The sequence below is a fragment of the Balaenoptera acutorostrata genome, chromosome 5 (genome assembly GCF_949987535.1).
Source record: "Balaenoptera acutorostrata chromosome 5, mBalAcu1.1, whole genome shotgun sequence".
Lineage (NCBI taxonomy): Eukaryota > Metazoa > Chordata > Mammalia > Artiodactyla > Balaenopteridae > Balaenoptera > Balaenoptera acutorostrata.
Genome location: NC_080068.1, coordinates 47880276 through 47899148, shown reverse-complemented (window position 1 = coordinate 47899148; position 18873 = coordinate 47880276). Strand labels below are relative to the sequence as shown.

Below are 18873 nucleotides of genomic sequence, written 5' to 3'. Positions count from 1 at the left end.
ATCATGGTGTTTGCTCTATAGAGACTGTTTAAGAGGTATACAAATTAGATGATTAGTTAAGATGATGGCAGTGGGGATGGAGCCTGATGTTACTAATGCTTGAATGGGAAGACTTGGTTGTGGATTGGATGGAGGTGGGTGTTGTAGGAAGTGTGAAGAATGACTTGCTTATGTACTTCTTGGATGAAGGAGGTGCTATTTATTGAGATGGGGAAGAGTAAAGAAGGAACAGGTTTGGGGGTGGGGGGGTTTGGGAGGATATCCAGTAATTCCAGACATGTTTAGTTGAGATACCTGAGAGGGGAAATGCATGTCAAGTGAGAAGTTGAATATATTGTCCAGTACTCAGCAAAGGTGTTTGGACTTAGAGACACGTACTTCTGATTGGTGAGCATTTGGCTGTTATTTTAAGCCCGGGAGAGGATTGGTGTAGGCAGAGGGTGTAGAATGAGAAGGGGAAGGCTCTCATGAAGGACACCTGTGGAACATTGGTCTCAGACATTAGAGTTTACCAGAATCATTTATTTGGAGGGCTTGGCAAAACACAAATTGCAGAGCCTGACCTCCAAAGTTTGATTTTGTATGTCTGGGCGGAGCCCGTAATTTGCATTTCTATCAACTTGCTCATCAATGCAGATACTGCTGCTCCAGGAACAGTGCCTTGAGAACCGGTGATTTAGAGTAGGCAAAGACTGAAAAGACTAAAAAGGAGCTGCCAGAGAGGCAAAGGAATACCAGGAGACTCCGATGCTTTGAAACTCAGGAGTGAAGGGGAGGGAGGGAACAGTTGTGTTGCTGAGAAGTCATCTTACTTGGTCACATGTTTTTGGCCAGGCATTCATGATTGTCCATGCTCAGTCATTCACCTACCTTCTGAATCTTAGCTGTGGTTATTTCCTAGTAATGCTTTTTGCTCCAGCCACAGTGTGCGCCTCTCCTCCTTGCTCTGTGATTGAATCCTCTGTTTGCCTTTCACTCTGCTTGTGGCTGTCTAATCCTATCTTCCTAACTGCTGGCTGTGATCACTCCCTTCTTCCTGTGGACATTTGTAGCTGTTTGCTTTTTTTCCCCTTATCACATTTAATCTTTTGTTTTGAGATGCAATTATGTAAGCACTTGGAAACACTAGGGAGGTTAATTATTGTTCCTGTCTCAAGGCCCCTAGCAGATAGTAAAATTCTTGAGGCTGAAAGGACTCTGTATTAATTGCTTTTTGTGTCATAAAAATTGCCTCACTGTATCATTGACATTCAAATACTTTTCAAAGGAAATGATTTTTGACTTTTTTTTTTTAAACCAGAATTCTTTAATAGAATTTAAGACCTAATTTGCGAATTAAGAAGTACCAGTGGAGGGCTCTTTAGTTCTTGTCCCCTCAAAGGTCTTCTACTTACGTCTGGGGACCCTGAATTTTCTACTTTGGTGAAGACAAAGTTTCAAGACAAAGTTTGTTTAAGGCAAAGTGTTGTTTAAATTAGCTTTCTTGAAACAGCAAAGAAAGAATAACGTGGATGCCCCCTTAAGTCATCTTTCTCTATTGACATTATATTTTTCTTTATTTAGCAAAGGTGGCTGAGTTAAAAGAAGGAAAGTATTTTTACGTGCAATTGTGAAATTGTTTTATATTCTGCAGTTGATTTTGACAGCCTTTTTTGGATGGAGAGCTTTTTGAGGACAGGGTCTTATTTATTTATCTCTGTATCCTTCCTGTCCAGGATTTTTTTGTTGTTGTTGAATTAAACTATCAGGAAACATTGTTTCCTTTTCTGTAACGCGTAGTTAATACCTATTATGAAGATCAGTAGGTAATGTGTGATATTGACAAGATAATTTGTGACAGTACCTAACAGTGCATGCGGGATCTCTCAATCAATATGGCTTAGTTTTAGGTTCAGATTTAGTTACAAGCTTTCAGTGAAATCTGATTCTGGCATTGTAGTAACTTGCTTTTAGATTAGGTATTACATTTATCCTGAATTAAGTTTCACGTTTATGTTTGTAAAAAATCTGAATCATTTTGATTAGATAATTATTATATGGCATTCAGTCACATATGATTTTTATGTTACAATCAGCTGTATAGAATTTTGACCTTGATAGCAGCATATGCTTTCACAATAATATTTAAGTAATTTGCAGTAAAGGATATTACATAGACTCTTACTAACAGATGCTTCTCTTTTGGGTTGTTTATGTTATCATTGTAGGGATAGCGGCTAAGATGTAAATTTGATTGTCTGCTGATATGTTTTCTCTAGAGGTGGCAGTTTTATTCAAGGACAAGATACTGACACTAAAACAATTCCCAATTTTCAACACTTCAGAAGTATGTAGTGGAAACTACATTTATGTCCAATAAAGGGGCTAAATTGCACTGGTATGTCAAATTTCTTTGCTTTTAGCTGTAGTCAACTTTGTGTGCTTAGGGCTGAGCAAATTGGAAAGGTTGTCTTTGGTTATTTTAAAAATAATGGAAATAAATTAATACTTGTTAGTATTTTTCCATTATGGAGTGTGCAGGAGGGATAAATAGAAAATTGATGTTGTTAGTACTAAGGAACATACTAGAAGGTAGAATTGATGTCTCTTCTTACATTGATTCCTGATCTTCCCTAGTGTTCTTTACTAATCTTATGTATTATCTGGGGTTCTCTTTCACCCCTTCTCTCCATGTTTTTTTTTTTTTTTTTTTTTTGGTCAAAGCTTAAAGTAGAACATACACATTTATTAGAACACGTTTGGTGGCTATCAAAATGATTAAAACCTTGATCTGGAATTCTGACATTAAGAGTCTGAATGGCAGTTTCAGTGCTGCATAAGGTTTCATCAGCAAAGGCTTGAGACTGCTCATTCCCTGATTTTTTATCCTGCATCCATCTGGTGAACCATTTATGTACCCACAAGCCACTATTTTTAGGGGACTCAGTTGGGACATTGAGTGGTTAATGACTGAGCCGTTTTAAATAGTTGGGCACTTAGTTAATTTGGAGATTCTCTGTCTCTGTGTGTATCATCTTTACAAATGAGATCAGTCAGCACATTTCTGCTAAGTTTCAAAACTCTCTGTAGGAAAGCGGTTGTCGGGCCTTTCCACAGAGGGACTTTGTTTTTGGAATTTTGGGTTTGTCTTAGAATTCCAGTAACATTAAGGGCATAGTTTGGGACGTAACCTTTGGAGAGGCACTTTGCCATGGATATTATTTTAAAATGTGAAACAATTGTCGCTACTAGTTTTCCTATTTTAACATTATATTAAAATTTGAAATGATGCCTTCTTGGAGGCAACTATTAAAAAAAAAAAAAGGCAAAACTTGGAGTCGGGCCAGCTGCTAATCCCAGTTAATGCCACTAACTCACATTGTAACTTTTTTTGTTAACTTTTTTGCATTTACTTTATTTTTTAATTAAAAAAAATTTTTAAATTATTTTTTAATGTTTTTTGGCTGCATTGGGTCTTCGTTGCTGTGCGTGGGCTTTCTCTAGTTGCGGCGAGCGGGGGCTACTCTTCGTTGTGGTGCACAGGCTTCTCATTGTGGTGGCTTCTGGCTTCTCTCGTTGCTGAGCTCTAGGTGTGCGGGCTTCAGTAGTTGAGGGTGCGTGGGCTCAGTAGTTGTGGTGCACGGGCTTAGTTGCTCTGCTGCATGTGGGATCTTTTTTTCTTTTTTTAAATATTGTGAACATTTACATATAATTAAAGTTCTTCAAAATCAGAATTTTTCAGAATCATCAATATACCATAGTCTACCATTCCAATACAATTTTCTGTTGAACTTATTTCCAGTTTTTGACATTATAAATAGAAAGTAAAGAACATCCCTGTGCAAAACACATTGTCCACACATTGTGACATTTTGACCTCAGTTTCCTCAAGGAAAAAAAATGAAGTGGGTAAAGATGAACCTGTAACATCTTTTTCCATTTTAGCATTCTCTGATTCTGTCTATATAACTGAATTTTACTTCTCCTGGTGATAAGAGAGGAGCATGAGAAAGGAGGGATAATGATGAACAGTTTTAGGATTGAGACTGTAACGAAAGAATGGTGTTTGATTATCATGCATTTGAGTTTTTTTTTTTTTTTTTAAAGGGAACGCTATTTATTTATTTATTTTGGCTGTGTTGGGTCTTCGTTTCTGTGCGAGGGCTTTCTCTAGTTGCGGCAAGCGGGGGCCGCTCTTCATTGCGGTGCGCGGGCCTGTTACTGTCGCGGCCTCTCTTGCTGCGGAGCACAGGCTTCAGACGCGCAGGCTCAGTAGTTGTGGTGCACGGGCCTAATTGCTCCGTGGCATGTGGGATCTTCCCAGACCAGGGCTCGAACCCGTGTCCCCTGCATTGGCAGGCAGATTCTCAACCACTGCGCCACCAGGGAAGCCCCTGCATTTGAGTTTTTTGGCAAACTTCAGTATAGGGTAGCAATTTATTTTTTATTCTACGGTATAAAATTATTTCTTAATCATTGGAAAAAAGTCTTTTCTAAGAAGTTGTCTTATGTGGTAGCCTTAAGTTAGGGGATGGGTGCTCAAATAAAATTGTATGGCATTTCAGAGTACTATTTAATTTCAAAGGATGTACGGCCTTAGTTGCTGCTTTTGTCATTTTAGTAATTTGTGTTCTCCAAGTGGTTCATTTATAGTATATGTATTTTAGAGGGTATCTGGAAGTAAAGAAACGTTCTTGTTTTTCAAGTTTTTATTTGTAAAGAATATATGAGGAAGGGTATGGTTATACTTTATCTGAGTGAGTTTACGGATAGAAAATTTAACCATGATATGTGTGAGGAACGTTACTTTTTGTTTCCAGTGCTGTCAGCTCTAGTTTGGGTCCCTAATACTTCTTAAAGAAGTACGTTCTTATGTGGACTATCCCTCCCATTTTATGCTCTTTACTCACAGAAGCAACACTTGTATTCCTTCAAATTTATTCTCTCTGAAGTGGACTTCTGATTATGTCACCCTCTTATTTGCCTAACCAAGTGAAGTGCAGACTCATTACTCTGGGATTCAAGGTCCTCTGTAATGTGACCCCAAGCCCCTCTCCAGCCTTAATCTCTCACTCCAACCCTAGGTGTATATCACTATTGCATATGTACTTGATATCTTCCGCACTTCTCTGATGCTTTCTCATTCCTGTTTTTCAGCTTGTGTTGTTACGTTTGCTTAGAATGCAGACACCTCTGCCTCCCCAGTTCTGCTGAAATTGGATCTTGCAGAATACATTTAAAATACAGTTAGTTATTTGCAATCTTTATTTTTCCATGAAACCCTGTTCGCAACCAAATGAGTGTAATTATGCCTTCCTTTGATGCCCTGTGTAGCAACTCTTGCTCATATTGCACTTATTTTACACAGCTTTGTTCTATTCCAAGAAAATGTCTAATAAAAAGTTTCCTCTGCTGCAAGATTAAAAGCTCCTTTAAGGTTTGGCTTATGTTCATCTTATATCTCTTGCAGTGCTGTACTCATGATAGGTATTCAGTACATTTGTAAGAGATTGAGTTTTTGAACTGAACAGCAGTCAGAAGGCCAGTAAAAATTTACTGTAAAACAATTGGATAGCAACCAGATTTGACATATCCTACTGTTCAGTTGATATTTAGGAGCAGATTGGCCCTGTTTTTCAAGTTGTGTCCCTTTATAGAAATTAAAATAAGTAGATATATTTGATGATAATGTAGGTACAGTATTATCTAGATGGATGAAAAAAATACAACCAGATTTATTTTTGGATTTCTAGCCTGTTTTATTTTTGGTATGATTACAGGAACAGTACATCTTTGTTTTGTGCGTACTACATTGCTCTTTTTATTAGGTATGACTCTCAGAAATATTCCAGCCTGAGTTCCCTTGACCCATGGCATCTTTAAGAAAGCCACTACTGTGGGACAGAGAGAGCAAGCTGAAGAGGCCTAAAGTATGTGCTCTGAGTAGCTGATCTTAAGAAAGTAATAATGTTGGAAATGATCAAGTGGCTATGGCTTTCTCCTGAGTGGCTGATAAGTACCAAGGTTTAATGTGACACCCAGAATCTAAGAGAATGAGAGATTAGCAAGAAGGGGGTCTCATCTCCTTAATGCTCTGTGTGAAGGAACATATGATCATTACTTTGGGAAACGCCTCTGACTAGTCTGTGATATCAGAGGTGATCATTTTCTAGGTAGAGAAACATTGAATTTTTTATTTTTTTTTAGATTAGGAAATTTGTAAGCCTTTAGTGTAACAGATCAGAGGGTAAAAAACCAAGTCCTTATGCAGTTTTCTTAGTAGCTAATCATTATCACCCTCAACATTCTTCTATTTCTTCTTTGGTTTCCTGGAAGAGAGGTTTCCAGCACACTCCTTCGCTTGCCTAATTGCTGTATTTACTTATTTTCCTTAATTTTTTTGTGGCTGGGCCATTGTTCAGGCTGGCTGGAGCTTTTTACATACTTAAGTATTGTCTTTTGAATGAGATGGTCAGTGGTTAGTCTAAATTATAATATTCATTTTGGAATCATTAAGATATTAGTACTAAAATGACTTACACATAACATAGTAAAATATTTTACTTAGTGAATGTTGTCAGGACTATTTTTCTAGGGAGTGGGATTATGCATCACTGGTCATGATCCACTTCTTCATTCTCTGGCCTGCATAACAGAGTCTCTCCTACTGAATGTTAATGGCCTATCTATTCTTTGTGTACAAAAAAAAATGATGCCACTGAGTCATGATCAGTAGGATGTGTGTCTTGAGTTATTTTTCCAGAAGTAGGATGAGTATGTGTTTAACTGTGCTTAGGCTTTTTTTAAAAAAATTAATTAATTATTTAATTTATGGCTGCGTTGTGTCTTCATTTCTGTGCGCAGGCTTTGGTTGCAGCGAGCAGGGGCTACTCTCCATTGTGGTGCACGGGCTTCTCATTGGGTGGCCTCTCTTGTTGCGGAGTGTGAGCTCTAGGCATGCAGGCTTCAGTAGTTGTGGCATGCGGGCTCAGGAGTTGTGGCTCGCAGGCTCTAGAGCACAGGCCCAGTAGTTGTGACGCATGGGCTTAGTTGCTCCATGGCATGTGGGATCTTCCCGGACCAGGGCTCTATCCCGTGTCCCTTGCATTGGGCAGGTGGATCCTTAACCACTGTGCCACCAGGGAAGTCCCTGTGCTTAGGCTTTTAATAGTCTCTTTTGTGATCAATGACAGAAGTTTGTAAGATAGTTAACTAGTGTTGTACTGCAGTAATATAGACCTAAAGAGGTTTTTGTTTGTTTGTTTACCAACTAGCCTAGTTCAAATCCTAGTGAAGAGTTAACCAGATTGTTAAATCTTTGTTAATTGTTCGTCTTTTAGCAAAATATTATTTTTACAATTCTAAGGATCTCGATCCAAATTGATAGTTATATATTTTTAAAACCCAGTGAACTAGCTGTTACAGGTTTATGTTTTTCAGCTCACTGAAGTGGGAATTTAAGAAATGTTGCAGATACATGGATTGAACAAACATGTGTTTGTGTATGGCATTTTGCCCATAGTATCCTGTCTGTAAGGAATGTTAGAAGTGAGTTTGCAAGGTGCTATATGAATCCATCATGTTCAAAGTTGGATGTAACCATTTTGTTGTCCTATAAATTTCTAGCATGAGAAACTCCTATTTACAGAGTTACGGTTCAAATTTGTTCTCACTTTAGAATAGTGGCTGTCTTTCTTAATAAAGGCTACGTGTATTTTAAAAGGTTGTGGTGGGCCATTATGTGTATTCTGAGGTCAGTTCTATTGAGTTTTGCTTTTCGGAGGACTAAATAAAGGGATAGCGATGGTGGGTGGTGTACAAGAATCTGAGTTAAGGCAAAGGCCTTCTCACCTTCCTTCAGAGAGGATCCCCAGTAGTCTATTAACTGGAGTTGGTGTTGCTGGACTAACAGTCTTTCTTTTAAAATGCTGCTGCGCCATTAAATCTCCCGTAATTGTAGCAATTATCCAATTTCAGTGCCCTTATTTAACTATGAAAACATAGAGTAAGGGATGAACCAAAGTTACACTGTCAGTGCTGGTTGTGGAGGGCAGAATTTAGGTCTCAGGACTTTAATTTAGCACTTTTTCTACCATGTGCCCTCCTTAATTGGCTCTTGCGCACATTCAAGCATTGGCCTTTGATTGGAGTGGGACTTCAAGCAGGCTTAAGGGACCAGGGGACTTTTAATATTCTGGAAGCAGCTGGAGTATTAATGGGTACATGAGGAGTCTGAGGTGGAAGGAGGTATTCCCAAACATTTTTGAGTTAAAGTTTTCCCACTGTGCTCCTTGCTGAGGCCATCAAGCTATGTGTTGCAGTTGTTTAAGATGTCAGGATTAATATGAAAAGGTTTAAAATTGCAACTTCCCCCAAATTAGTTTGTTGTCTCCGTCTAGAAAGATTCAGTCCTAAGTGAAATAATGTGTTTGAGAACTGTGAAGTAAGTAACATAAAATCACATTACTTTAGCTTCTTCATTTGAATCTAGCGTAGCAGTATCTGGGAACTCCTGGTAGGGAGGAAAGTGAAAAGAAGAGAAATAGCTGACTTCTTATCCCCTACTTCCTTCTGTTCCTAGTTCAAGGTTATGGGAACTTTAAAGCTTAGCGTATGATGTGCTGTAACATCAAATCCCCTTTTGTATTTCATTTAACCAGTTTATGCTACATTTATTCAAAATAAAAAGACACAGGTTCTTTCAAGTTTTGTTTTAGATCATAGCACATATGCATCTGACTTAAGCCTGGAGTACTACACTTCTGAGTTTTTGCAGGAAATAAATTCATGTGACACCATAAAAATTTTCTTAAAAATGATATGACATTACTTCTGTGATATATGTGGCATATTTTTATACGCATGCAAGTGAAAAGTTAGAATGGAATGGTCCTTGATCTATGATTGAAAAATATCAAAAGAAAATTTCTTAATATTTTTTATTAAACTATGGGACTATTACCATCATCAAGAAGCATTTATTTAATGTTTGTATTTTTCTAAGTAGAGAGTTTTTTTAAAAAATTGAGATATAATTGACATATAAGATTATATTAGTTTCAGATATACAACATAATAAGTCCATATTTGTATATACTGTGAAATGACCACCACAATAAGTCTAGTTAACATCACTACACATAGTTACAGAATTTTTTTCTTCTGATGAGACCTTTCAAGATCTACTCTCTTGGCAACTTTCAAATATACATATAGTATTATTAACTGTAGTCACATTATATCCCCAGGACTTAGAGCTTTTTTATAAGCCAAAGTATAACCCCTCCCACCACCCATCTACCTCTAATATCTGTCTCTCCTTTACTTCAAACTTTAGAGACTACACCCCCTGATTATCTTTTCCCTCCTCTTTTTTTCTCCATTAGTTATCTGATTACTTACTATATATTACTTACTATACTAATTACTATTAATTACTTACTATATCTATTCAGCATATCAAACTGTTTGTTTTTCTCATCTTAAAAGACAAAAATGAAAATAAAGCTTTTTTTGTGGTCTTTTCATGTCTCTTTCTTTCTCTCATTGACTTTTCTGAAAAAACAGGCTTCAGTAATGGTTCTCAAAGTGTGGTTTGTGGGCCCCAGGGGGAGGGATCCCCAAGACCCTTTGAGGGGGTCTGTCAGGTCCAAATTATTTTCATGATACTTCTAAGACGTAATTGCCTTTTACACTGTACTGGCATTTGCACTGATGGTTCAAAAGCAGTGGTGGTGGTTAAAGCTGCTTTAAGACAGATCTACACAGTTGGCACCAAAATGTATTAGTAGTCATTGTATTCTTCACTGTCACATGCACTCATTTGTTGTTGTTGTTGTTTTAAAGCCAGCTTTTCTTAAGAACGTCCTTATGAAGCAGTAAAAAGTCTTTTCTCAATCTTGGCTCTTGAGTCCATGTCTTTTTTTTTTTTTCCCTGCTTGTGGTAAAATACATATAACAAAATTTACCATTTTAACCATTTTTAAGTTTACAGTTCAATGGCATTAAGTATATTCACATTGTTATGCCACCATCACCACTATCCATCTCCAGAACTTCTTCATTTTCCCAAATTGAAACTCTGTATCCATTAATCACTAACTCCTCATTCCTCCTTTTCCCCAGCCCCTGGTAAGCACTATTCTACTTTCTGTCCCTCTGAATTTGACTATTCTAAGTACCTCATATAATTGGAATCTTACAGTATTTGTCCATTTGTGACTGGCTTATTTCATTTAGCATAATGTCTTCAAGATTCATCCATGTTGTAGCATGTATCAGAATTTCTTTTTTAAGTCCGAGTAATATTCCATTGTATGTATATATCACATTTTGTTTAGTCATCCATCGGTGGACACATTTCGGTTGTTTTTGGCTATTGTGAATAATGCTACTATGAATATAAGTGTACAAATATCTGCTCAAGTCCTTGCTTTCATTTCTTTTTGGTATATACCCAGAAGCAGAATTGCTGGATTAGTATGTGAAAAATTCTATGTTTAATTTTTTGAGGAACTGCCATACTGTTTTCATTGTGGCGACACCATTTTAAATTCCCACTAGCAGTGTACAAGGGTTCTGATTTCTCCTCATCCTCACCAACACTTGCTATTTTCTTTTTTAAATTTTATAATGGCCATCCAAATGGATGTGAAGTGGTGTATCATTGCAGTTTTGATTTGCATTTTCCTAAAGATAAGTGATGTTGAACATCTTTTCATGTGGTTATTACTGGTCATTCGTAAGTACGCATCTTTTTAATATGTGAAGAAATGGGAAGTATACATAAAGCACTTGCTGTATAATGGAAGTATAGTGGTGTAATTGAGGAAAAGCACTTAGGTGATTGTTTGAGTTGTGTCCTGAACCTGCTGCTTTTTTCATGGAAGACTGTTTATTTGCAAGAATGACTGACAAACTATGGTTATTTATTTAGATTTGGGTATTTGGCAGACATTTTCTCAATTAAGTGAGCCTGTCACTGCAAGGAAAACAACTGTTTTTAATGATAGGGTTTGAGCTTTCAAAGGAAAATTACAATTTTGGAAAACTTATATCTGCCACTGTGAACTTGACAGCTTCCCATCACTTAAAGGCTTTTCTGAGGAGATAGGTGATAATATTAACAAATATGATTTTTAAAAAAGGGTAATGGGAAATTTGGTGAACTGTTATTTTCCAAATACATGACGTTACAAACACAAGATCGACCATTGGCTTCTAATGTAACAGTGCAAAAAATTCAGTGATGTGGTTTTAGATACCATGTTGCAGTGACCTTTAAGAAACCACTAACTGTTATGTTTTGCTACAGTAGCAGAGAAGAATATCCATAGTTATTGGAAAAGACTATTAAGATAGTCTTTTATCTTTCCCTCTTCATGTATGTGTGAGGCTAGATTTTCTTCATGTGCTTCATTCAGCCAAAACCACATCACAGAAGATCTACCGCAGAAGCAGGTATGAGAATCCAGCAGTCTTCTATCAAGGCAAATATTAAAGAGCTTTGCCAAAATGTAAAGCATTGCCATTCTCCTTTCTAAATTTTTGTTTCAAAAAATACGGCTATTTTTAGCAAAATGTCATCTATATTGATGTGTAATATTTTTATTATTATTTTCAATGAATTAATAAACATTAAAAAATTCTGTTTTAATTTCTAATCTGGTAAATGCAGATTGGTATAACCCACATAAACGAAAGCTCTCTGGGGTCTTCCATAATTTTCAAGACTGCAAAGGGATCCTGAGCCCAAAGGGCTTGAGAATTGTTGGGTATACATTGTATGGTCTAGCAAAACTGTGTAATACAGTAGCCACGAGCCACATGTGACTGCTACTTGATGTACGGCTAGTCTGAATTAAAATGTACCATAAATGTAAAATACACATGGGATTTCAGAGCCTGAATGTGAAAAAAAAAAAAAAAAAGAATGTAAAAGATCTCATTAATTTTATGTTGATTGCATGTTGAAATAATCGTATTTTGGGTATTTTTGGTTAAATAAAATGTATTACTAAAATTCACTGGTTTTTACCTTTTTAATGAATGTAGCTACTAGAAAATTTAAAATTACATATGTGGCTCTCGCTATATTGGACATACATTGGACAGTACTGGTCTGTAACGATGTACAGTTCAATGTATGGACCCTACACTTTGCAGTTGGGGTTCTTCACCTGGGGTTCACCGACATCCATGCGTGTTTTTCTTAGGAGAGGGCTTATGACTCTCATCATATTCTCAAATGGATATGTGACCAAAGAAAAGTTAGGAATGTGTTGTAGAATGTGTAGACAACTTGCCTGAGTTACTGCTTGTAGTTACTTGGGCACTGCTTGTGGCTTGGATCTGGGGGAATCCCTTTCTCACACTTTGAATGGCTGGGTGAAACCTGTGGTGCTTGGGTTTTGGTGAGATGTACTTGGCTGCTCAAGTTGGAACCTTGAATGAACGGTCCCACAGAAATGTCTTTTTTTTTTAGCGAGACACTAGGTATTATATAGTACTATTAGTACTAGACTGCAGGTTGACCTGAGAACTTAATTATCACATGTAGGATTGTTGCTGTGGGAAAAATATTCGGAAACCCAAAGAGTAGTCTTAGGAGCTGTCAGAACACAGTCCACTGCTAAGTCAGGGATTTCATACATTTGATGCTTGGAATCTGATCAAATGAGTGAATTTCTTAACTTGATCATTCATAGAGGTTGAAAATAAGATATTAAGCATGTGTTAAAGTGACAGTACATTCCACAGATGAAGTTATGGGATGCTTGCAAACCATTAATCCCTAATCATAGTGGGATTATATAAGCAAGCCGCTGAATTGGAGGATATGTGAATTAAGTGGTTGCATGTTTAGTTTGAGTTAGGTCCATGATGCTGTTATGTAATAGATTCTTGGCTTATGTTGTTCTCATCAAGAAAGTCTTCCTGAAACAGTGAAATTTCAGGGCCTGCTTCAGTGAAAAGAGAATGCTGGATTGAGGGTATTCTAAACATAATTATTTCATTACAACTCTTTGTATGTTAGTTATATTGCCCATAGCATTTATCACAATATCCCATAATAACTTATTTTTGTCTTTCTCTCTCTGTAGACTTGTAAAATCATGTTTTCCAGAGGCTAGCCCAGCCACATACTAAAATTTGTTGAAAAAAAGAACATAGGAAGAACCCCCGTCTCATGGTTAGTTGATTGCAATTTGGGTGAGATGCATGAATATGGTGATTGGGTGAAGAGAGAATTGAAGGTAGGCTAAGAAAGCAGATGATGGTTGTAGAAAGCAGATGATGGGTTGTAGAATTGTAGAATTTAACTATAATTAAAAAGTTAATTGTAGTATTAAGATGTATTAAGATGTTGTTGAGGGAAGCTGGGAAAAGTTGAAGGTGCAGGTTTTTTTGTACTTAAGAGTTATAAGGCCAAGGAGTCCCAAGGAGAGGTTAGCATAATGCTGAATTTGGGAAGAAAAGACAAATTTAACCACAATATATAAGAATTGGCTAAAATTTGATGCTTTTGAAGCCTGATATTCTGGTGAGCAGGAAGTTGTGAAATCAGTGAGGGAGGATTGAGACTTAATACCCAGGCTTCGGATTTGTGAACGGAGGAGTTTTGAGATGTAAGAAAGGGAGAAAACAGTAAGAGTAGTAGAAAACTAAGTTTATATGTAGTCTTTTTCAGTTCTACAAAACAAAACAAAAAAACATTAATTCTAAAATCTGACTTTTCTGCTGTAGGAGAGAAAATAAGGATAAGGGAGGGGAAAAGATGTGACTAGAAATAACAGAAAGGAAAGTCAAAGATAGTGACTTCATTACAGTCTTATTCATGGGAGTTGTGATGAGGTGTCCTAGGGACTGGTGATAGAGCACGGATGTTCGAGGGGAATATTCCTCTTTACTAGAATAGCTGGTTTGTTTTAAATGTATTAATTTTTTAGAAGTAATTTTGGGGAGTCATTCTCTAATATACTGCTTCTCAAACTCTAATAAGTATGTGGATCACTTGGGGATTTATTAAAATACAGCTACTGACTCAGCACATCTGGGGTGGGGCCTGAGGTTCTGCATTACCAGCAAGCTTTTAGGTGATGCCAGTGCTGTTATTTCCACAGGTCACATTCTCCTTTAGCCAGTCTCCTAGGAGGGAGAGAAAAAATACCCTCCAGAGTGTTCAAAGCAGTTCATGATGAACGTCTGCTTTGTTAATGGGCTTCAGGTTGATCATTAGTAGATAGCAGGGCTAATGTAAGAGTTCTTAAACTTTACTTGGGGTGCTTATTGAACAGATTCCTGGACTTAAATCCCAGAGATTTAATCCTAGGTTTAGAGAACTGTCCAGAAAACTTCAGGTTTCATAAGCACTCTGTATAATTCAGCAGTGTTGGCATTTTGATTGGCATTACACAAAAACTGCATATTAACTTAAGATTGAGCATATTGACAGTATTGAGTATTCCTTTCCAGGAACACAGCGTGTCTCTCCATTTTATTGAAGTCATATATATGAGAATTACTAGAAATCACAATTGTAAGATTTCGGTTGAAAAACAAAGAGAAACGGGACATAGTACCTGTTGGGTGCGTGTGAGAAACTTGCCTAAACTGTTTGAAAGTCTCTCTCATCTTTATTACGAAGGTCTTTTAAGGTCAAGGGGGACAGTGCATTAAGTAATTTACAGTTTATGGGAAAATTTTTTAGAAATATTGTTTATATATATATATATATACACACTCACTAGGGGAGGAAATAACTGGTTTTATTTCTTTCCTTAGCTTTCTTTCTATACCATTTCTATAAATTATTTCACTGTGAAAAGAATTTGTTCTTAGAAAAGCTGTGATCGTGTACTTTCGAAGGTGCGACTTTCTAACAGTTGTCTCTGAACAGATTCCTTCAGGTAGGCAATATTTTTAGGGACGTTGCAGTGGTTATCTGGAACCCTTTACTCGAGAATTTCACTTTAGTCATTGTTAACCAAATGTACACATAATTACTATTATGCTCTGTCAAATAAAGTATATTCTAATATAAACCTGCATGTCTTAAAGATCCGCAAGCTAAATGAGAGAACTAAAGTCTGGGTATCGGTGCTTTTAAGACAAAACTTGTTTTGATTTTTTAATGGTACTTGTTCTGTCTGAAATTTTAAATATCTTTATAGACCATTCTAACAGATGAAAATATCAATGATAAACATTATCAAATTACTACATATTGACATATTTTGATAGAGACTTTTAATTGTCTAGAGAACTTTCTCCTGCGTTGCCAAATTTAATGTGTTCACCAGTTCTTAAGTGGACAGGACAACAGCACCATTTCCATTTTTACAGAGAAGGAATGTGAGGCCAACAAAGGTCAGGTACCCTTAGAAGCCAGTTCATAGGGGATATATATAGGGCCAGAATTTGGAAAAAGTTATGCTTGCTGCATATGCCAGTAGAAGTAGTAAAAAATAACTTTTTTGGATTGCATATTTCTTTGAGAATCTAATGAAAGTTATATAGATCCTTTCCTCAGGAAAATTTACATACATACAAATCCTGCACAAGATTTCAGAGAGTGTATAGATAGGCAAATTACTATGTAATATATTTCTTGATTTTCTGTGATTTTTACAATTTAAAAATGATATTCAAGCTTTTGTGTTTTAGTAGCTTAGATAATAGTGGCTGTGGGTACTTATAATATACATGAAAATAATGGGAAGTAAAAGCATATAGAGAATTTATGTTTCTAACCTATACACAGATACTTGATTTTGGGGAGGGAATTCTGCTGCTGATTCAGATATTTTGTGTGTGTGTGTGTGTGTGTGTATTTAAAGAGTTTTATGTACAATTTTTCTCTCAGTGTGATTGACTTTTCTATTAAAAGTACATAAAATGTTTGTAAGGCTGTGTCTAGTCTTTTTTTAAAAAAATTTATTTATTTTTGGCTGCGTTGGGTCTTGGTTGCTGCACACAGGCTTTCTCTAGTTGCCGCGAGCGGGGGCTACTCTTCGTTGTGGTGCGTGGGCTTCTTATTGCGGTGGCTTCTCTTGTTGCGGAGCACGGGCTGTAGGTGCGCGGGCTTCAGTAGTTGTGGCACGCAGGCTCAGTAGTTGTGGCGCACGGGCTTAGTTGCTCTGCAACATGTGGGATCCTCCCGAACCAGGGCTCGAACCGGTGTCCCCTGCACTGGCAGGCGGATTCTTAACTACTGCGCCACCAGGGAAGTGAAGTCCCTGTGTCCAGTCTTATCTCTGACTTTCAGAGAGTTTGACCAAATTCTTCCTTACTGATGTGCTGCGGTCATACCAGTATGCACAGATGGGTTGTAGGTGTGCCGAGATGGTTCCGCCTCAGCCCTCAAAGTGGCCCTGTTGTGGTTGGAGGTCCCTGCTGGTCAGCTCAGTCCAAAAGCAGACTGTCATTTACATCATTTACCCAGGGGGCTGGCCAAGTGGTTGGACAGCACTTAGTTGGGTAATAGTACTGGATGGTTTTCTATTAGTAGGCTAAATGCAGATTTAGACAATGGAATATTAAGCCCAGGGGATGGTAGAGGCTGGTGAGAAAAAATATGCTCCACTCTGCCTGACAGGCCTAATTAATTAGGAAATAGATTCAAGCTGTCTTTAAAAAGGAGGAATTAAACAAGCTATTCTTTCAGTTTGAGTCTTGTGTTTAGTAACATCAAGATAAACCAATTTGAAACTTGTAGAGTGGGCTTACACAGAATGTTTAAATATGTATCTGTTTTCTGTGCCAAGGTTTTGCTATCAGGCCTTGAAGTAATAGATACTGGCTCTCTGCTGATACTTTGGCTCTGTGTGGCGATTTTTCTCAGTAGTCCCCTCCTCCCTTTCTGAAGTAATTACAGAAGGCACTGTGTTTACTTGGCACACTTGAGATTGTTAGACAAAGTGCTTGCATAAGCATCAACATGTTAGGGCTAGTGTAGTGATAAAGGATAGTGCCAGGAGGAGTTAACATATCCTGTTCAGTACACTCTATATCTTCTGTGACTTAAAAACAAATGTTTATCTTACTTGTACTGAATGAGATGGAATTACCATGCCTCCTAACTTCCTCATGCAGATTCAGCAACACAGGTTTTTGTGGGTTTTGTTTGCTAACCATAGGCTGTAATGTATGGTTTTAATTCTACTTTAATGAACCAAATTCTGGAATGTAGTTATGGGTGCAAGTTGTTTAGTGTCAAGTTAGCTTAATTTAATTTCTAGGTGTCGAAAAAAATGGGTTTTCCTACTCCTCTGATCATTGCACGTTAATGTTTTAAATTGGAAAGGCTTGAACTACAGCTGTCTTCAGAACTTTGATATAGAGCTATTTTTATTTAATAAAAATATAATTTGTATTATAAAGTAAATATCTAAAATAAAAAATGGAAACAACTCATTTGCTAATGGACTTTAGATTGAATTGCCTTGCTTATATATAAGAAATATCTAATATATACTAAAACTATAAACAAGATTTTGGAGGATGAATATATTTTAAAAACTTTGTAAACCTTTCATTGTATTTCAGAAGTTTTTAAAAAAGAATTTTCTTTTAGTATTTTTTTTTCTAGTAGCAGTTGTCCAAAATATTTTAAGATGGAGTTAGAACATTCCATAGTGCTCAGTGAGCTCATTTTCCTTTGCCTGGTGTTGATGTTTTACCTGTCCTTTATTCCCCCAGTCTCTCTATGTGATGAATGTATTCACAAACATAAATTCCCCAAATCTCCATCTCTGTAGTACATACCTCCTTGCCTCTGTTGTAGACATGATATCAAACTATTAAATATAAAATACCTGAACTTCTCACCAAATCAACACCTTCTCTGTCTTCATTGGAAGGGAAGGCCACTCAGTCACCCAAGCGAGAAACTAGAGATGAGTCTGTCATCTCCTTTCCAGGGATACAGTGCCTTTATTATCTTTTGCCTGGACTCTTAAAGTAGCTGTGTGTGTGTGTGTATATTAATGTCTCACTAACCTCTTATTAATGGTCTTCCTGTATCCTTTTAAGACCTTCTTCTTCATACTGAAATACCTTTCTAATTTGTCTCCTGCTTCTGCCCTTGACTCCTCTTCAATCTCTTCAAACAGTGCTTGCTAATTATTATCTTTTTTAAAAATTATTTTTTTGCTATTTTTTTTTTGACTGATTAGGTTCTCTTTCCTTTATTTCATTTTTTCCCCTCTATTAACTGGAAGTTTTATATATATATATTCCCTCTACTTTTTAGCAGTTGTTTAACACAAGACTAAAGTTAGTATCTATTTACTGCACAAATATTATGAGAACCATAGAATGCTCTAACTCCTATATAACATCACCATTCTCTCCTCCTGATTTGTGATATTATTGTCCAGGATTTTGCATCTATCTTCACTTTTCTTTAATCTACAAATTAGACATTACACTTATTGTTTTATTAGTCAGTGTTTAATAGTTATCCTCTTTGTTTATCATTCTTTCTTGTATGTCAGGCTTTCCATCTAGGCTCAGCTGCCTTTACTCTGAAACATTCTTCCTTTAAAGTTCCTTTAATAAAGGTCATTTTGTTAGCCTGAAAAGTTTTTATTTCATCTTCATTCTAAAAAGACTTTTGCTTGATACAGAATTCTAGGCAGATAGTTATTTTCTTTCAGCATTTTGGAGATATCATTTCATTGCCTTGCTTTTATCGTTGAGAGGTTGGTAGTCACTCTAATTGCCTTTGTGGGTAATCTGCAATTTCTCACTGGTGGCTTTGATGTTTTCTCTTTGGTGCTGTATTCTTTTACTGTGATGGTATAGGTATGGTTTTCTGTTATTTTATTTTAGTATTTTTGGGTTTTCTGAATCTGCTGATTGGTGTCTTTCATCACTTCTGGAGAATTCTCA

General features: G+C 36.8%; 1 protein-coding gene across 3 annotated transcripts in view; it reads left to right on the top strand.

Annotated features, from left to right (window-relative positions):
- Positions 1-18873, top strand: part of BMP2K (BMP2 inducible kinase) — a 124371-nt gene that overhangs the window by 5352 nt on the left and 100146 nt on the right. The window contains exon 2 of one of the 3 annotated variants that reach the window (XM_007165600.3): positions 13083-13171. The exons of the other annotated variants lie outside the window; for them this stretch is intronic. The gene's annotated coding sequence lies outside the window, so the exon portion shown is untranslated. The remainder of the gene's footprint in view (positions 1-13082; positions 13172-18873) is intronic. 3 annotated transcript variants of the gene reach the window in all.